Genomic DNA, 18,369 nt, shown 5'->3' with positions numbered 1-18,369 from the left:
TGTCACCTGAGCTTTAAACCCAGAGCCTGGCAGGCCATTTGCTGTGTACCACAAGTCTTTGTCAAAGGAAGCCCCACATCATCTAAGATGGGCCTAGAATATGTCATTACTGGTTTCAGAGAAGGTGCATTTATTTAATCCTTTGCACGTTTGCATTGTTTCCAATGCATCCTCCGACCTAAGATGAATTTGACTCAATTTTTAAATTTTTATCTTTTGTAAAGAGAGAACCAGTAAGGAGAAAAGAACTACCAGGCCATTTTTTGCTGATTGGAAACTTAACTCTGTGGCCATTGGACTCGAAAACTGTCATAAAGGACCATGATGGATGCGTATCGTTTTATCTTTTCACAGTCATTTCGATAGTTCTGAGAGGAGGGATAATGGGATGACTATGGCCAATTTGCATTTAAAAGGATTTTCTTAGAGTTCAGTTATAAAAGGTCAGAAATATTTGTCCACCAACCAAGATAGTGTAGCTAAGGAGTGCTGGGATTGTCCCCCCTGCCCTGGGAAGCCTTGATTTAGGAATGCTTTCTTCCTCTTCCTTTGAAAGAAAAGTTGTGATCAACTCTTTGTGACCTGGCAGGAGAAAAGAACAAGACTTGACCTCCTTTTGTTCCAACAATAGCCTGCAACCGCCTCATTCCATTGTCTCAACGTGCATCATCTGTCACTCATCAACTCTCCTTCCAGGACAGAGCTGCATTCACCTCCTGTTATCGCTTTGCTACGTGGTGTCCTTTTTCATCTGGTTTCGGAATTTAAAGGGGTGTGTGTGGGGAAGACCATGAAAAATGTGTAAGTTGGATGCTATTCATTCACTTATTTATAAATAAATGGAAACTGACAGGCACCTCTTCAGAAAATGTTTACTATATGGACAAGTGTTGATGACATGGGCTGAAAGACACAGTCTGGTGCCACCAGGACCAGCTGCTCCTTCACTAGTTCCCATTGTGCAGCCTCGCTTTCGTTTTGGCTTGGCACATGCATTTTCAGCCTGCCTTACATTGTGTCTCCAGGATACTTTATCTCTGGCACTGTCTGCCAGAGACAATAGATGGGCCTTTTGACCAGGCCTGAAAGCTTGGGCTTTGTGTGCTCTTGATCTCTGGTGTTACTGCTGCTTACATAATGGACCTTGCCTGATGCCAACGGATGCATCTGCTGTTGGCCCAGTAACTTTGGTTCATGGAAATGGCACTCATTTTTTTTTTTTTTTTTTTTTTTTGTCCTCATGCTGCTGTGCTGACATTTGCTAAGCTGGACAAATGTTTTTGTTTTCAGCGGAGAAGAAATGCTGCTTATTGCCTAGATAGGGGAGCAGTGGATTAAGCTGTTGGATTTATAGTAGATCTCAAACTGGCCCAAGTCACAGATCCTGGGCCATCTCTCTGCAACTCTTCTAAGGGGGGCCATGTGGAAAGCTGCTGGAGAATTGGTGGTTGGATGCCTTCGGGATGTGTGGCTCCCCTGTATGAGCTCTACATTTTACAAGCCTGTTACATAGTTACAACAAAAGAATTAAATCCTTGTCAATCAATGGATCATCCAACCAACCAACTACCATCTATATATAGCTGCCTGAATGCAGGGCGCTGTATCGAATTCTGAAAATATAAAGGGACATTGGTTAAATCCTTGCTTTGGAGGTCTACAGGTTGACTCAGAAAAATTATACATATACACAAACTACACATACACATAAGGTATTATTTATCACATGGGGGGTGGGTTTAGAAAGGGGAGCTTGTTGTGAGCGGAAATGTCTGGGGAAGACTTCCTCAGGAGAAATGAAATTTAAACCGAATGTGGAAGTCTAACTGATACATTGAGGGTTGAGTGAACCCAGATGGATAAAAACACACAGTCATAAACAGAGCTATTCTTGGACATACAATGGTTGTTTTAGAAACTAAAACACCCCATGCCTTTGAACATCACATTTTTAATCCACAGGATGCACTGTGTTTTTTGTGTTTATTGGCAGTATCCTCCAGAGGCCTCAGTAAGCCGAGGGGCGAGGGCTTACATTTATTAGCCACCTTATGTTTGCAGTGCGCCGTGCTATCCGATTTACATATATTATCTCATTTCACTATTTCACAGTCCTGGGAGCCATGCTCTCCTGCTCCTGTTTATAAATGAGGAGACTCAGGCTCAGAGGGGAGGTTCAATCACTCGCCCAGGGCTCATGATTTTCAGGTGACAGCTGTCTGCGTTATTTATACAGGGCCAATGGTTTATTTGATTTTTAAGGTAGTCAGGAGAGTAGAAAAAATACCGTATCAATGGCATTTCTAAACAAATAATTAAAATTCTGCCTATGAGGTGATCCATTGTCAATAATCACAAAAATGAATTAAGTGGGGAAAAAAAAAGAAAAATAGCAGCAAAAGGAAATAAAATAGTTGATGTGTATCCTTTTGGGACCCAAAGGCCGTAGAGCATGTCATGAAGTATGTGGAAGCAGGATGTCTGTGTGTGTGTGTGTGTGTGTGTACGCACACGCATATGCGCACACACACACCTCTGGTGTTCTGGATTTGGCCCACCGCACATTTTTGGTGCTTACTAATGGGGTCAGTGTCTGAATATTAGAGTCCAGTCACAGAATGATGAAGAACAGTTCCACTCAGACTCTCAAGGTGACAGATGTTCTATAGCTAAAATATTGCTTTGGGGAAACCAGAATAGATCGCCGCACCTAAAATAATGAGCCAAAAATATAAGGGGAAAAAAAAGAGAAGACGGAGACTTGGGGCATTCGATGTGAGTGACAGCTCTCAGATTTTCCTCTGTGGGTCGTACTTGGCCTTGGATTGTCCATTGGTTCTTCTTCTTGTGAAGTTGTGGCCCTTTCCCACTCTTGGCCACCCAGCCTCTGCTGTCTTGCGTGAACGGAGTAGTGGAGGGTCCTACACGCCAGCCCCTGGGGCGGTGACTTGGTGGGGGCAGCAGACTGGGGCACGAATGTCGTGATGTGACTTGCACAAGCAGCTGCTTTCAGACTATAATTTTGCCCACTGTCCTTTAGCTACTCTTGGTACATTTCCAGAAGGATAATCCCTTGCAGTGAAGCCCCGTTCCCTCCCTGACTCCTGTTTGGAAACATCGCCTGGTCCCGTATGTCTTGCACTTGTGTTCTGGGCTTCTTTCTCACACACACCAGTCAAGGTGAGCATCTCTGGGGTCCACGTCCTGGGCCAGGGAGCAGGTGACATTACTCTCTTCTATGCCGCCTTCTCAAGTATTTGTCCCTTTGGATCTTGCTGAGAAGTAACTCAACATAAGCGTTTCTCTTACCAGGACCACTTGACTCTATAATCTATGTTAGGCTGTATTTTGGTTAAAGAAATGGCCAAACCTTTTTTTTTTTTAAATGACCAGACTTTTGTATGAAAACTTTATCATGGATTATTGGGATTGGGGGCACCTGGGTGGCTCAGCGGTTGAGCGTCTGCCTTCAGCTCAGGTCATGATCCCGGGTTCCTGAGATGGAGTCCCGCATGGGGTGCTCCTCCCTCTGCCTGTGTCTCTGCCTCTCTCTCTGTGTCTCTCATGAATAAATAAATAAAATCTTTTTTTTTTTAAATACAACTTTATCATGGCGACACACACAGAGAAAAGTACACCAAACAAACTTATATCTTAGTGAATTATACAGTGAATGCTCATATAATTGCCATGTGGGGCAGGGAATAGAACATAGCCAGCACCTCGGAAGCTTGCTGAGTGTCCCTTTCCAACACACGTACCTTTTTTCTCTCAAGATAGCTCCTGCTCTGACTTAATCTGGTAATCATTTCTGTGTGTGTGTGTTCATCAGGGAACACTGCAGTTTGGAAACTGACAGGCTTTTTAGACCTTTGACCTCCTTCTGTTTACCCAGGGAGACCCCACAACACAGGCTGGGAGGCTGTGCACCAGGAGACCTTGGCCTCGACAAGGTTGGGGGAAATATATGCTTTGCCTTTTTTTTTTGCCTTTTTTTTTTTGGCTGTAGGGCTTTGGCAGATCACACAGACACTCTAAAGTTCCTTTTCCTTATTTATGTAGTTGGAATAACAACTACCCACAGGGCTATTCTACTGGAAGTGAGGTGACACATGAAGCCACTTAATCGGTTGTCAAATGCTTGGCTGTGCAAGAGGAGTTATGAGACATGCCGTCTGCTCCTGCCCCCCCAGTAAGGCTTCTGCTCTCCATCTTCTGCTCCAGACAAGGCTCTCTGGGTTGTGTGGTGTGACCATCCACTCCCACCTTCCCTCACGGCACCAGAGTGGAGGTAGACACACACCAACTTGGGAAATAGTAGTCACGGAATGAGCATTGGCGGAATGAATGGCAAGCGAATGGGTCACCTTCTCGGCCCTTCTCTCCAACTTTATCATCTGGTAGAGAAGGTGAGGTCTACAAAAGGGATGAGGAAAGCCTCCTGAGGAAGCAGTATGGGGCCTTACTTAAGAGTTCCCAGCCTGCTGCTCTACTTACTAGCTGAGAACTGGGGCGATGCATTCAACAGTCTCTGCTTTAGCTTCTCCACCCGTGAAATGCAGCTGAAATGGTGACTAAATTGTGGGAAAGAAATGAGAACAACAGGTAAAGTGCTTACAGAAGGGGATGGCATGTGGTAAGTCCCATCAAAGGCGACTGGTGGGGCGCCTGGGTGGCTCAGTGGGTTAAGCGTCTGCCTTTGTCTCAGGTCATGACCTTAGGTGCTGGGATCAAGCCCCACATTGGGCTCCCTGCTCAGTGGGGAATCTGGATCCCCCCCTCCCTCTGCCCCTTCCCCTTGCTTGTGCACACACTCTCTCACTCTCAAATAAATACATACATAAATAAATAATCTTAAAAAAATAATAAATGCGATTGGTGGTCTTACTCTTATTTTCATGAGTGACAAAATGCCAGGACAATTTGCAGAAAAGATGGGGATAGAGAGACTAAATACCTGAGGGGAAATTGGCAGAGACTTTTCAGGAGAAAAGCTTATTTGCACCTGGCTTTCAGCCTGTGTAGGACTTAGATTTACCTTCTCTTCCAGCCGAGGGCCCTCGGAGGTGCTGCTCCCACGCCTGGGTTGTTTTTGCCTCACCTTCCATGCCTGAGCAACGCTTCCTTATCACTTAATGTCATTATTCTCCAAGAAGGCTTTTCCTGGTCTGCCTGACAAGGTTAAGACATCTGGTCATAAAACACTCAAAAGCACTTACATGCTTGGTTTTTAGAGCATCTACTGTATTTATGAATTTATTAATGCAATTAAAAATTTTTTCTAACTCACCCCCCACTGGATTGTCAGATTCTTGAAGAAAGTATTTGTGGCTTTATGTTTTTCCACTTTATTCTCCATGCCTGTAAACACAGTGCTGAGCCTGTGGTAGAGCCCAGGAAATACTTGCTGAGTGATTTCTTCCATCTATCTAGAAGTGGGGAAGGCCTTTTAGGAAGAGGAACAAATAGAGTGAACCCCTGTGGGAGCCCTCAGGGATTATAATAAACCCAAGGGGCAAGTTAACAAGCCCTACTATGTGATGGCAGTGAGCTCAGTGGTCTCTTCCCTCTGTGTTTTTTCTTTGTATCTACACCCAAGGTATAAAATATTTCATTTCCAAGAAAACTCTTCAAATCTTTGAAAGTTGCAGGTGATCTTGCAAATCATCTTCCGTTAGTTCTGCTTGACTTTCACTCTTCTCATCAGTCAGTCAGAGCGAGTGACTTTACTGAAAGATTTATTTGCTCCTTTTTTGGAGAAAGACCTGGCCCTCAATCTAGAGGATTTAGTCAGTCCCTGCTTCCTGTCAGTTAGTCCTAATTTCCTCTCTTTTTGCCACAGTGTCATCAAATGTATGAATTTCTTTTTCAATGTCCTACAAATGTTTCCTGGAATTTTCCTTCCTTCTTTCCTCCCTCCCTCCCTTCCTTCCTTCCTTCCTTCCTTCCTTCCTTCCTTCCTTCCTTCCTTCCTTCCTTCCTTCTCCCCTTCCCAATAGAAGCAAGAATATCCTCTTTATGCAAATCCACCCACCGTTTATCTCTGGAAAGAAGCTCTTAGGGCTTGGACAATCATCTTCCTTCAATGACTCCTAATTTATATTTTTGGCATTCTAAGACTTGTGCATTCTATGCATTGTGAAAATGGTAGATAATAGATATTTCACAGGGCCCAGAGGCTAGTGGGGGGCCCGTCAGAGTGAGGGTTAGGCTGGGGATGTGGTGGATTCCTGAGAGGGAAGGAGAACTTGATGGACTCCTGACTGGTGACCTTGCCTGCTGCGCCCCACCACACCTGCTAGAGAGCACTAAGTATGCTCTCAATTCTTGCCACTCAATAAAACCATTTACTGAGCACTCACTGTGTACCAAACATGGTGCTAACCATACTTTTTGAGGGACATATTATCATTTCCAGTAACAGATGCCGTTGGTGCCCTGCCCAGATCCCCTTTACTGCTGCTCAGTCAGTCCCCTGGCTGCCCTGAGAAACGGCTCATTAACAATTTACTGACACATCCTTGGGAATGGGGAAGGGGCAGCTTCCCTTGGCCAATGGGAACCCTCCCCACACAGACCTTGGCCAACACCTGACTGACCCAGGAGGTACAAAAGGCCAGTCCCCTTATCTCAAGGCCAGACTAACTCTGATGTAATTTATGTTTCAGACTTTCCTTGTTTTTCTTTTTCCTGCCTCATCCTGCTTCACCCACTCCCCTTCTCTGGAGAACACTCTCCCAGTAAATTGCTTGAACAAAAGTCTCCAATTCGAGTTCTACTCCCAGGGCACCTGCCCTAAAACACCTCCCATTCTACACACAAAGACATTTGAGTTTAGGGTGATTCAATTGTTTGCCCAAATCACACTGAAGAGTGGGGATACAAAGTCCAATTCCATCCAATTCTGTTCAATTATTGTTTGATAATTCCTCCCAATGTCAGTTTTGATCGACAAGCTTCCCCCTCCAAGGGGACATGGCAGTTTTCTGTCCAGGTAGGCAGCTGGCTGGGTTCAGTTCAAGTCCAGAGCTGCAGCACTGGGAGGCGGTGATCCAGCCCCGAAGGGGGCAGGTGGCCTGTGGGTGCAGTCTTTCCACAGCAATGCTTCCCCTCCCACCACCCCTGGAATCATGCTATCTCCTCACTCCCCACCAAGGCTGGGGTCAGTTTGGAAAGCTGTATCCATTTTCTCTGGTTGTCACCAAGACCATGCCATAGTCCTTGCCTTAAGTGAGCATGGCCAAGAATGCCACAGAGTCTGCAACACAAGGGGTGTTTCTGCTCAGCAAGGAAGTGTTTTTGCACCAGTGCTCCTGTTGAGAAACACTGTGAAGTGTCCAGGGTCAAAAAGTAAGTGAGCCAAATGCAGTTATCAAGTCCAAAGGGCAAGGGGATGATGAAAAAGGGAAGACAAAGCCAAAGAGGGGATAGCCAGGCAGCTCTGGGGCTGGTGCCAGCCACGCTGAAGAAAAGGGAGTGAGAGGCTGCTGTGCTCACAGCTTGCTCTTCTCAGCATCCACTCTGGAGGCTCCCCACCCGGGGGAGTCAGGGCTACTTTAAAAGTTCAGGACAAAAGGAAGAATGGGGTGGATGTCATGGGAGCCCAGGAAGAAAGAAAATGTCCTTAGAGCCATTGTTCATTTATTTATTCCAACAGACAGGTAGCCAGCCCTGAATTTTCTAGTGCTATGGTGAGGGCTAAAAAAACCCCCAAAACACCAAAAAGTTGGACTCTGGTCAAGGCGAAGAAGTAGGTGCAGTAATGATTTGCTATATTTGAATTTTGATTGACCAGCCCTTGACCCTTATCCTATGTAGGAATTTTTTACCTTTTTAAGTCCTGCTGGGCAGGAGGCCATGGCTCACGTGAGAAGCTGAAAGTGCTAGATCTCAGCTTTCTCTCCTCCCTTGCAGGCAGGCGTGGGTAGATGTCCTGGATTTTTAATTGGGAAGTTGTTAGCAAAGAGTGGAGTTGAGAGGACAGAAGTGTCTTTTCCCTAAGGAATAGCATTCATCAGGTGCTCTTTGGGGCCTTGTTTCTAGCCACACAGATCTAGGGTCTGGAATCTTCAGGCTTCTGGGAGGTTCTGGGCACGACCCAACGTCCTTTGAATAAATTCTTTTCTTGCTTAAGTCAGCCAGAATTAGCTTCTTTGGTGGGCAGATACGAACACCTACTGGGTACCAGCTGTTGGGAAAACAAACAGACATCAGACAAAGGTCCTGTGTTCTCGGTCTGGATGACAAACAGGTACCCCAGTCAGACTTGGGGAGTGCTTCTGTGTGGGTAGAACCAAGAACCGAGGAAGCCTGGGATGGAAAACAATTCATGATAACCTGCACCGGGGTCAGTTTGTTCCAGAGGCTAAGAACCAGGGAAGCTAGTGTGAGATAGTGGGGAAAAAAAAAAAAAAAAAAAGATGAAGGGAGAAACTCATGAACATTTTGTTAAGAAGAGGTAGAGAAACGAGTCACATCCAGACCAGCCTGATTTGAGGACGGTAAAGGCTGTGAGCAGAGATTATGGTGGGACCGGGCTACAGAGCACTGGTTTCCCGGGCTCAGATTCCCCCTTGCTTTCCTAGGAAAAATAAAGGACAAAGAGCTGTGTACACAGTAGCCAAACTTCTGGCCCAGTTTATCAATGATCCTAAACCTCCCAAAGATTGTTTTATTTCTTCCACTATAAGTTTGCAATCCTATGATTTACAGTAGATGGTCCAGCCTGTGGTTTGTGCTATCTTGTGTAAATTAAATAGAATTTCATTTTAGGGAATTGAGGTAGGGAATGAGTCCAATGCTCGATTTCCCTTTTACTAGGTCGCTGTCGTCCATTGAGCATCTCTTCCATGCCAGTCTCTTTCCACATATTATCTGTAATCTTCAGCATAACCCTCCAAGTGGGTAATATGGGGTTAGTCGTACAGGTGAGGCCTAATGATTTGGCCCGGATCACCGAGCTGGTCGGTGACAAAACTTGGAACCTGTGTGAGTCTGGATCCAAGCTGACCTGCTTTCCATGACACACACCACGGTGCCTCTTTACCAGAGATCATAAGTCAAGAAATCATGCTTAGGGTTAATATATCCATTGATCCATCTGTTTGTAACTCGCTCCCAGCTGGTTTGCCTCAGATAGATATCAAGCATTCTTAAGGGGTTGATTAAATTCAGTTATATAATCAGGAAAGACCAGTGGTGAATAAGTCTTTTTGACTTAAAAAAACAAAAAAACCCAAAAAATCCTACGATTAAGACACTGCATTGTAAGCCCTCTTTCAGGCCTGATTTCTATGAATTCTGATTAGTCTGGTTGGTGGGAGAATGCTGCTGATAGTCGGAAGAGTGTTGTCCTGAGGTCAGAGGCACCAGAGTGGGCCCGTTCGCTCAGACTTGCCAAGCCCTCACCACTGCTCCCAGAGGACAAGAGGGCAAGCTATGCGAGCCAATGAACTGCTAGTAGGAGTGGTAATGATAACAGTTCACATTTTTGAGCACCTGCTATACGTTAGTGCTGTGATGCGCATCATCTTTAATCCTCTGCATGAACCTATGAGGTTCCACTTTTTAAAAGAGGAAACAGACTCTGGGAGGGTCAGTGACTAGTTAACATCACCCAGCAGTAGGTGGGCTATCTGGGGTTTAAACCCAGAGCTTTCTGCCCCTAGAGCCCGAATCTAAGGGTTCCTGTCATATTATCATAGAGAAGCAGGTCAGCTACACCTGTGAAGAGTCTCTTTAAAGCCAAGACCCATTTATTTCACAATTATCGACCAAGGCCTATTTTAAGATGAACAATGTCCTCCCAAACAAAAGAGAGAAGATGGCCTCGGCCTTCATGGTAGAGGAGAAAAAAAGAATCAAATCAGTTCACAAATACACATATAATTATACACCGTGCTATGTGCTACAATGGAAAGGCCCAGAAAGGTAAGAGAGTGTGGCCCAAGAGGACCTAATCTAATCTTCCATCAGGGAAGACTTTTTGGAAGCAGTGGCAACCGAGTAAATACCAGAGGGATGAGTGTAGTTGACTAGGATGGGAAGGGAAATGGGAGAAGAGAATTATTGGCAGAATGAAGGGCTTGTGCAAAGGCCCTGAAGCAGGAGGAAAGAATTTTCAGTCTGTGGTCATTAGACACCGCCGGCCTAGGGGATAAATTTAGTTTGTAGATATTTGTTTTGGCCCACAGATTCTTCTGGAAATTTTTGAGCTTCAAGGAGGAACTGTATAAATATTCGGACATGAAGCTCTTCTCAAAAAAGCCTAAGATCTGGCAACCCTTGGCCCTCAGGGCTTCAGGCAATAATGACAAATGCCAAGTGTCTGAGCAGCTGAGGTGGGGCACAAGTGGGGCACATACACTCCTCTTCCTCAGAGTTCCCTTCCCGGAGGTGGGGGGGACATCTTCCCAGCACCTGTTACCCTGCATCAGCTTGTTGGCACTGTTGTTTTTCTTGCAGTCGAGTCTTTCTCCATATCTGTCTTGATCACAAATGAAAGGTACACCGAGAAAACCCCCTGCTCTTCCTCACCCTCAGAGTCTGCTCCTCAGGGGCCCTGTCTTGGTGCCTGTGGGCATTTAAATCCCCTCAACTCCTACCTCGGAGGAAACGGAATAATGGTCAGTAGCACGTTGAACTATTTAATGGCTTCAAACATATTGACTTTTTTTCTTTTTTTTCTCAGTGATGACTGCAAATGCTTAGTGACAATGGGATGGGCTTTATGCATGGCCAATCCTACCACCGAGGTAGACACCGAGAGCTGCCTGAAGGCTCCATTGCTTGGTAGTCAAAGGAATACAAAATACTGGTTCTGTGCTTCTAAATGCAGTAATGCTGCACTTTCAATTTATTAGTTGTTTTTAGTTGTCTTTCATTTTATTAAGCATTTCTACTGCAGTAAGCAAAATAGACCATACGAGAGCCCTGCTCTGGAGACGTATGTTTACCCATTAGTGTTTCCTTGGTCAGATAAATTAACCTTGGCGTCTCCAAACCACTGCTCCTTACATACTAGCAAGACAGCCAAAAAATCAGTTTTGATTTTTTTTTCCTGTACATTTATAAACATGTTAAGTCACGCAGACGTGTCTGGTATGGTGTAAGGACCCGGGGCTGTGATGCAAGAAACCACTTTGTTTTGCACAGTTAACACGTTCCTGAAAGACAGGGTGTAAGTCACGTCACATGTGCAGAGCGTGGGAGAAACTCACTGGGGGAACTTGTGACAAACCATTTTGTTTGCAAAGCAGAGAATTTCAGTGTTGTGTGCACAGTCTTTCATTAATGCATCCTTTATGTATTCTGTTAAAATTTAATGAAGTACATATGCATCAAATATGTGGCACGACGCCTACATATTTAGGATATATGGCCTAAAATGTCCATTTCCTTATACGTAACTAAAATTAGTTGGTTTTAATTTGTGTCTGCCTTTTACCCCCTGGTGTGTGGCTTTCACTTAGCTGTCCCTGCTCTCTTTGCCCTGCATTGTGTGACTAAGCCCTGCTACAAATCAAAGCTCCAGCTTGAACTCAACCAGCAGAGGGTACTGTTTGAGCACTTAAGGAGACTTCCCATCTTTGTCCTACCCATCCGAAGAGAACAATATCTGAATAATAGCCAGGGACGATATTCAATAGGCAAGGTGCTGGCAAGATAATACACATCAATGATCATGTTTCAGCATCACTTTGCAGGAAATTCCCTTTGTTCTCTGCTGCTCACAAAGGACATTCCACGCAAAATGCACCTGTAGCTCCTGGTGATAAATGCATATATGAAGGTAGATGAAGACGGGTGGTGGTGGTAGAGGGGTGGTATCTGCTTCTAAATTTACCAAGTACTTATATCCACTTTAGGTTTAAGGTTCCGAATCAAGATAGCCCCATGTGTTCTCAGCTTGCTGGTGAATGATCATGAATAATTCTTGCAGTAGCAAATGACATAATAAAATAATCAGGCAGTCTATGCACATTGTAAACGTATGAGTGCAGATGTCTCCAAATGGAGGGGATATTTAAAGACACTTTACATCTGGGTTCGGAGCGGTCGAGAGTTTGTTAGTGACAGTTTATCAAAATAAAATGAGCATCTCTCCATTCTGAAATCATGGTCAGCGTTAAAGATAATTAAATATACTGTAGAAGAATACTTTGTCGCTTAATTCTTACATGAATTTGATCATGTTGTGGATAGTGGTGGATTCTACATTTCTTAATAGAATTTATACGCTTGGATTTTTATATAAAGATTTTGAAAATTTTTCGTCAAAGCAAAAACTGCACATAGCAATAAAAGCTAGAAGCACTTAGGCCGAAAAACAAGAGTTCTCTGTCCCGTTCCCTATCTTCAGTGTCTTCTCAGATGTGACTTTTAACTTTTATGGCATTTCTTTTTGTTATTTACCTCTGTATCTCTAAACGATATTCTTGTACTGCTAATTCTTGGGTTCTTAGTTTTGGACATTATACATTGTTTTCCTGTGCTGATAGATGAGATTGTTACTCAATTAAGTCACTCAATGCCTCCTGTTTGTCATATCTCTGCTTTAGATATTTATTGGTTACCTATGCAACATTAGATAAAATACTTTTTCCTTTAATAATTGACAATTTGAGTTCCCATCTGTTTAGTCCTTCTTTCTCACTTCTTCATCCCCCTTATTGTAGCCTGTACCTGTACAACATTGAGGCTATTAACATTTGCCCTCTGCTCTCTAATCAAAATTCTACCATCTTTGTCTTTAGGTTGATTCTAAAATTGTAAACCAATAAACGGTGTTTATATTGGGGCTCTATATTGTTTATTGTGGTGTTACATAGTATATTGTTTTTTTTTCTTTTTACATAGTATATTGTTATGACACTACCTGTACAGCTTTTAATTTTACTGAGTTTCTAGTTGCCTTTTTTCTCATACTACTTGCCTTGCTTGTGTGCTCATTTTTTTTGTCCATCCAGAGATTTTGTTAAAATTTTTCCTCTTCATCTTGCTACTCTTGTCTGTATTTGTTCTATAGGCCTGCTACACAGTGATCATCTTGGTATTAGCCTTTTTTGCCCTATTTCCTCATTTCTGGAACTCAAGTCTTTTGCTTTCTTTGTTTACTTCTTTTTGCTCCAGTATATACTCAACAGAATTCCTAAGAAGTTATATGTGAGATGTCACTGTTCCGATTCTTTGAATGTATGAAATTCAGCACATACAAGTGTGATCTATGTTCACACTTGAATAATAATTTAATGAGGTGTAGAAAATATAGTTTAAAAATAACTCACCCCCCCCCAAAAAAATAAATAACTTCCCCCAGAGTTTTAAAGGCATTTTTCTGGACCTTTTTCTGGAACATCCAGTACTGCTGATGTGAGGTTTACTCCCAGGCTAGTTCTCATTCCTTGATAACTTGATTTTTCTTTAAAAAAAATTGTTATTAAGGTAGCTGACAAGCAATGTTATATTAGTTTCAAGTTACAACATATTGACACAACAATTCTATACATTACTCAGTGCTCACCACAATAAGTGTAGCTACCCAATCTGCTTTTTATTTCTGCTTTTTTCTTCCAGCAATGATCTGGAGGTCTTTTTATAGTCACTGATGGGCTATCCCAGTCTAAAGTCTTAAGTCTTTCAGCTATCCCAAATTCTCTTGTGTCATTCAAATTAACAATACCTTCCCCTCCAGTTTTGCTAGTTATTTATCATAGTTCCTACTAATTTTCAATTGGCTCCCTCATTTGATCCTTTTGTCTACTTTTTTTTTATTTTCCATCCTGATTTTCTTAATTTTACATTCTAAAATTTTTCTTTTTCCTTTTGGCAATCCTGTTTTTTTTTTTTTTTTTTCAGTCAAGTTTCCTTCTTAATCTGTTTGTTCTTTTTTCATAGTATCCTTTTCTTGTCCAATCAATACAATGCACTCTTGGATCTTTCTAAGGATGTTAGAATTTCCATAGAAACATCCATTTTTCATATTCTCTCTTTTTATTTTGTTTTTTTTAATTTTTTATTATTTTTTATTTTTTTAAAATTTTTATTTATTTATGATAGTCACACAGAGAGAGAGAGAGAGGGAGAGAGAGAGAGAGAGAGAGAGAGGCAGAGACACAGGCAGAGGGAGAAGCAGGGTCCATGCACCAGGAGCCCGACGTGGGATTCGATCCCGGGTCTCCAGGATCGCGCCCTGGGCCAAAGGCAGGCGCCAAACCGCTGCGCCACCCAGGGATCCCCTCTCTTTTTATTTTGGAATAAGTATTTCCTCTTTATCTTTGTCAGAATCTCCCATGTTAGAGACTTTCTCAAATGTGTAGAAATCATTGCTTTTCTGTTCACATTTTAGAGTGAAGCAAACACCACAACTGGGGGTACGATTTACATCGTGGTGAAATCAGCTATTCCATAAACAGAGTTTTGGTTGATTTATTCCATTTTTCAGCCTAATGTGCCGCTCCCACTCCTATCCACCCCTACTGTGTCTGAGTTATCAGAATTCTGAGTATCTCAGTGATTCTTCTAGGCAACTTATCTCCATTTCTGTTAGCACACCACCTCACCTTCCTTTATTTCACTCTCAGCTAACCTTGTTGGAGCCCTTTCATCTATTAGCATGTCTGCATTCACTTGTCTTCCAAAAATTTGTTGACGGTTTTTGTCAGCCAATGATCATGTCTTACTCTTATTTTACCTTGTAAGTTTATACTTATTTGCATTCCTTTACTGACATTTTAATGGGCTTCTGGATAGAAGAGACTATAAATACATGTGCACAGCCTGCCATCTTTAACTGGAAGTTCATGTTAATTTTGTAAAAAGATTTTATTTATTTATTTGAGAGAGAGAGAGAGAGAGCACAAACCAGAGGTGAGATAGAGGGAGAGGAAGAAGCAGACTACCTACTGAGCAGAGAGCATGATGCAGGGCTCCACCTCAGAATCCTGGGATCACGACCTGAGCCGAAGGCAGATACTTGACCAGCTGAGTCATCCAGGTGCCCCAGTTCATGTTAATTTTTGAAGGCACATTCGTATGACTGGAAATTTCAAGATGTGTATTCAGTACTTATTTGTAGCCCACATAATTTGTAAACCTGTATTTTCAGTGGAACTATTTAATATGTCTTTTACTATGTGTCCTTTCTTAAGCTATATTCTTAATATTAAGAAGTATAATAGCAAGTCAAACATTTGTTTGATCCTTTTGAGATATAAATAACTTCAAATGTTTATATTTGTTCTTTAAGATCACACTGTGAAATAGGGTATTGCTATTTCATTTCACAGATGAGAAATGGAGCTTCTGAGAGAGTCAAGTCACAAGCTTAAGATTATAGAGTTGGTGAGCACAAGCCTGGTACTTAGATCCAAACCTTCTAGTGTTTTTCCTCCTAAGCCACATCATGTCTCCTACCTACTACCTGATAAAACCCAATAAATCCAACAGTGTAAATAAATAACTTTGTCTAGAGATAAATTTCTATTTCCATAAAGTTTCATGTGAAATGTTTAGTTTTGGTATTGGTTGTACTTTTCAAATATTGTTTAAAGCTATTCATGAATATTTGATAAGAATGTAGCATTCCTAACTTCTCAGTGAACTTAATGAGACCTTCCACTGATAAAGTGTATCAATGTTGCATAAAGGAAAAGCTGTTATTTCAAAACACCGGGAGCAGGGCTAAGATAGAGCCAGAGTATTCCAGTTGTCTTCAACTATTACATATCTTACTACATTTTAGGTCAGATAATCTGGCTCATGACATTCAAAACTGTATTAATTATGGGATTTTATAACGAGGTTATGCAGTGTATGTTTGCCAATTGGGAAAGAAAGATAATTATGCTTGAATGTAGGTCACATTTAAGAAACTCTCTTAGGCCTAATGGGAACCATGTTTCCTTAAAAATCAAGAATTAATGACATTCAAGAGAATGGTGTCTCTCTCATCCTCTCATCCTGTGACCCAATTCTTCTGGTCAGAGATTTTTTTTTTTTTTTTTTTTTTTTTACCTTTTTTGGTGGCAGTTCTTAGGAGGAGAAACTTGTGTAATTTCCCATAAGGCATTCTGAGCCATTTAGGGTAGCCACTGCTGAATTGGATCTTGTTGGTTGTAAGGAACTGGTGAATGAGGTATTACCAATGCGGACATTGGCAGGCACATTTCTAGAGCTGATACCTTAAGCAGATCATTCTAACTCTCCTCAAAGTCTTTTATGCTGACATTCATATGAGAAGGAGATTTTTATCTACTATGTGTTTGTCTCAGTCTTTCCCCTTGGACAATTGCTGTTGTGTTTGAACTGTCTGTGATTTTTGTTTTTTGCTTTTTTGTTTCCCCCTGAGCTCTTTTTGTTTCAGCAATACCAAATGGCAAATCTGAAGAACCCCGTTTAAAATGGGAGTGACCTCCCCTCAAAATTAACAAGTTTGTTATGAAGAATATTATAGTTACCCAGTAAGCTGATGAAATATTCCAAGGATGGATTTAATGGCCTGCATCTCTGTTTGTCTCTTTTTCATCTTTAGAGAATTAAGGTTCTTAAATAGGAGGCTGTTTTAAGGAACTAATGATGTCATAAAATGCACTGTACTTTAAGATTATTGGGCATTTTTCAGTGAGGACATCAAGCCTTGGTAAGACATATGACACATGAAAGAATGATCCAGACAGTGGAAAGATCTAGATACTGAAATAACTCTCCTAATTGAGTTCTCCAACCTTTCCTCCCAGAAAATACTTGGCCTTGAGGGCTGATGCTTTGTTTATATATCTATTTATTTCCCCATTTTTCATCCATCCCACCTCCCCATAATAATTTCCTCAAATTGGCTTAATTCTCTCCATTGGCCTCGCCATGAAATTTGCATGGTGGTTACTGAACATAGCAAAAGCTCACAGCAAGCTGTGGATGACCTGGATGCATGTCTTAGCTGCTTACTTAGACCAAAATCATCATCATCATCATCTTGGAATCCAGAATTGAGAAAATGTAGTTTTTCCTGGGTCTATTCAGACTCACCTAGCTGTTAATTTCCATTTTGGAGTTCTTTTATGCATGAGTGATGTGGGAATTCCTCAGGGTTTTGAACTTTATGTGAATAAAGAACTCTGAGATCAGTGCTCACGAATAGGTGTGCTGTGCTATAGTAACCCATCTGCTGCCTGTCTTTGGGTGTAGGATGTTTAGCTAATACTACTCAATATAATTCTAACTGGGTGGCTCTTGTTAAGTCTTTGAGGGAAAAGATGTAATATTCAGGCCAAGGGCACATGAAGAAAATACTCCCAACTCCCCCTGTCTCAAAGCACGTACTTGATTCATGCTTTTAAACAAGATTTATAAGCTGCTCAGACTGATCTCCACTCCAAGGTTGTGGTTGGAACCTAACCAGGATAGTAGTAACACCACTTTCATCAAGTGGGGCATTGTTCAAGGTTGTAATGCAGGATGAAGGAGAAGTAATGGATATGATGCTTAAAGACATGTCTAATTGCTGGGAGATCTTTCAGGTACCGACCTAATAGCTCTGCTCCAATGACTTGTGGGAAGACATTTTTAAATGCTGAAGAGTGAGACTTTTAATAGGGGAAGGATTGTGGTCAGCTAAGTCTCCGTAAATTCTTCTTAAAGCCCTGGGATGACTTGTTAGGGTGTGTACCTGACGGAATAAATGCAAGTGTTTCTGAGACTCTAAGACTCTGTAAACAGGAGGCTTTTAGGTAGATCCCAAAGAATTTGAAGTAGCAGAAATGGTGGGGGCTGGATAAAGAGTATCACACGGTGAAGGTCTAAATCTGGTGAAAGTTAAAGATGCTACCTTTCCCTATTTGAATCACATTCAGTTTTGAAATTTGTAATTGTAATTTGTAATTGTGGGACCTTTGGAGAAAACCTTAGGCTCAAGAGCAAGGTGTCTGTCTTAATGCTCAACATAGCAATTTATTTTTATGAGGAGATGAGTAATTTGGGGATGATTTTTGGGTTTTAGAACAGTGTATTTGGTAACCCTATTATAAACTTCTGGATATATATTCCGCTCCATAAGATAGCTACAACAATTTGGATTTTTTTTTTTCAATGTCCAGAGCCATTATAGGCTACAGCTCTTGGAGTTGACCCATAATGCTTCACAGTCCAAAGCAGTCTCTAGAGCCCAAACCTTGGCACCAATTCCAACAAAACAGTAGGTCAGCCCTGGAAGAGAGAGAAAAAAAAAGTGTTGCCTGATTGCCACGAATGGAAACAAGAGAAGAGAAATTCATATTAGAGTAAATCAACTCCTAGTCTTATTATTAGTAAGGGGGCTGTGAGTGGGTGGAAGGAGAAATAGGTGCAGGGCTGACATTTACCCAGCACTTACTC

Source organism: Canis lupus, chromosome 15 (assembly GCF_003254725.2).
Source record: "Canis lupus dingo isolate Sandy chromosome 15, ASM325472v2, whole genome shotgun sequence".
NCBI lineage: Eukaryota > Metazoa > Chordata > Mammalia > Carnivora > Canidae > Canis > Canis lupus.
This window is presented reverse-complemented; position numbering follows the sequence as displayed.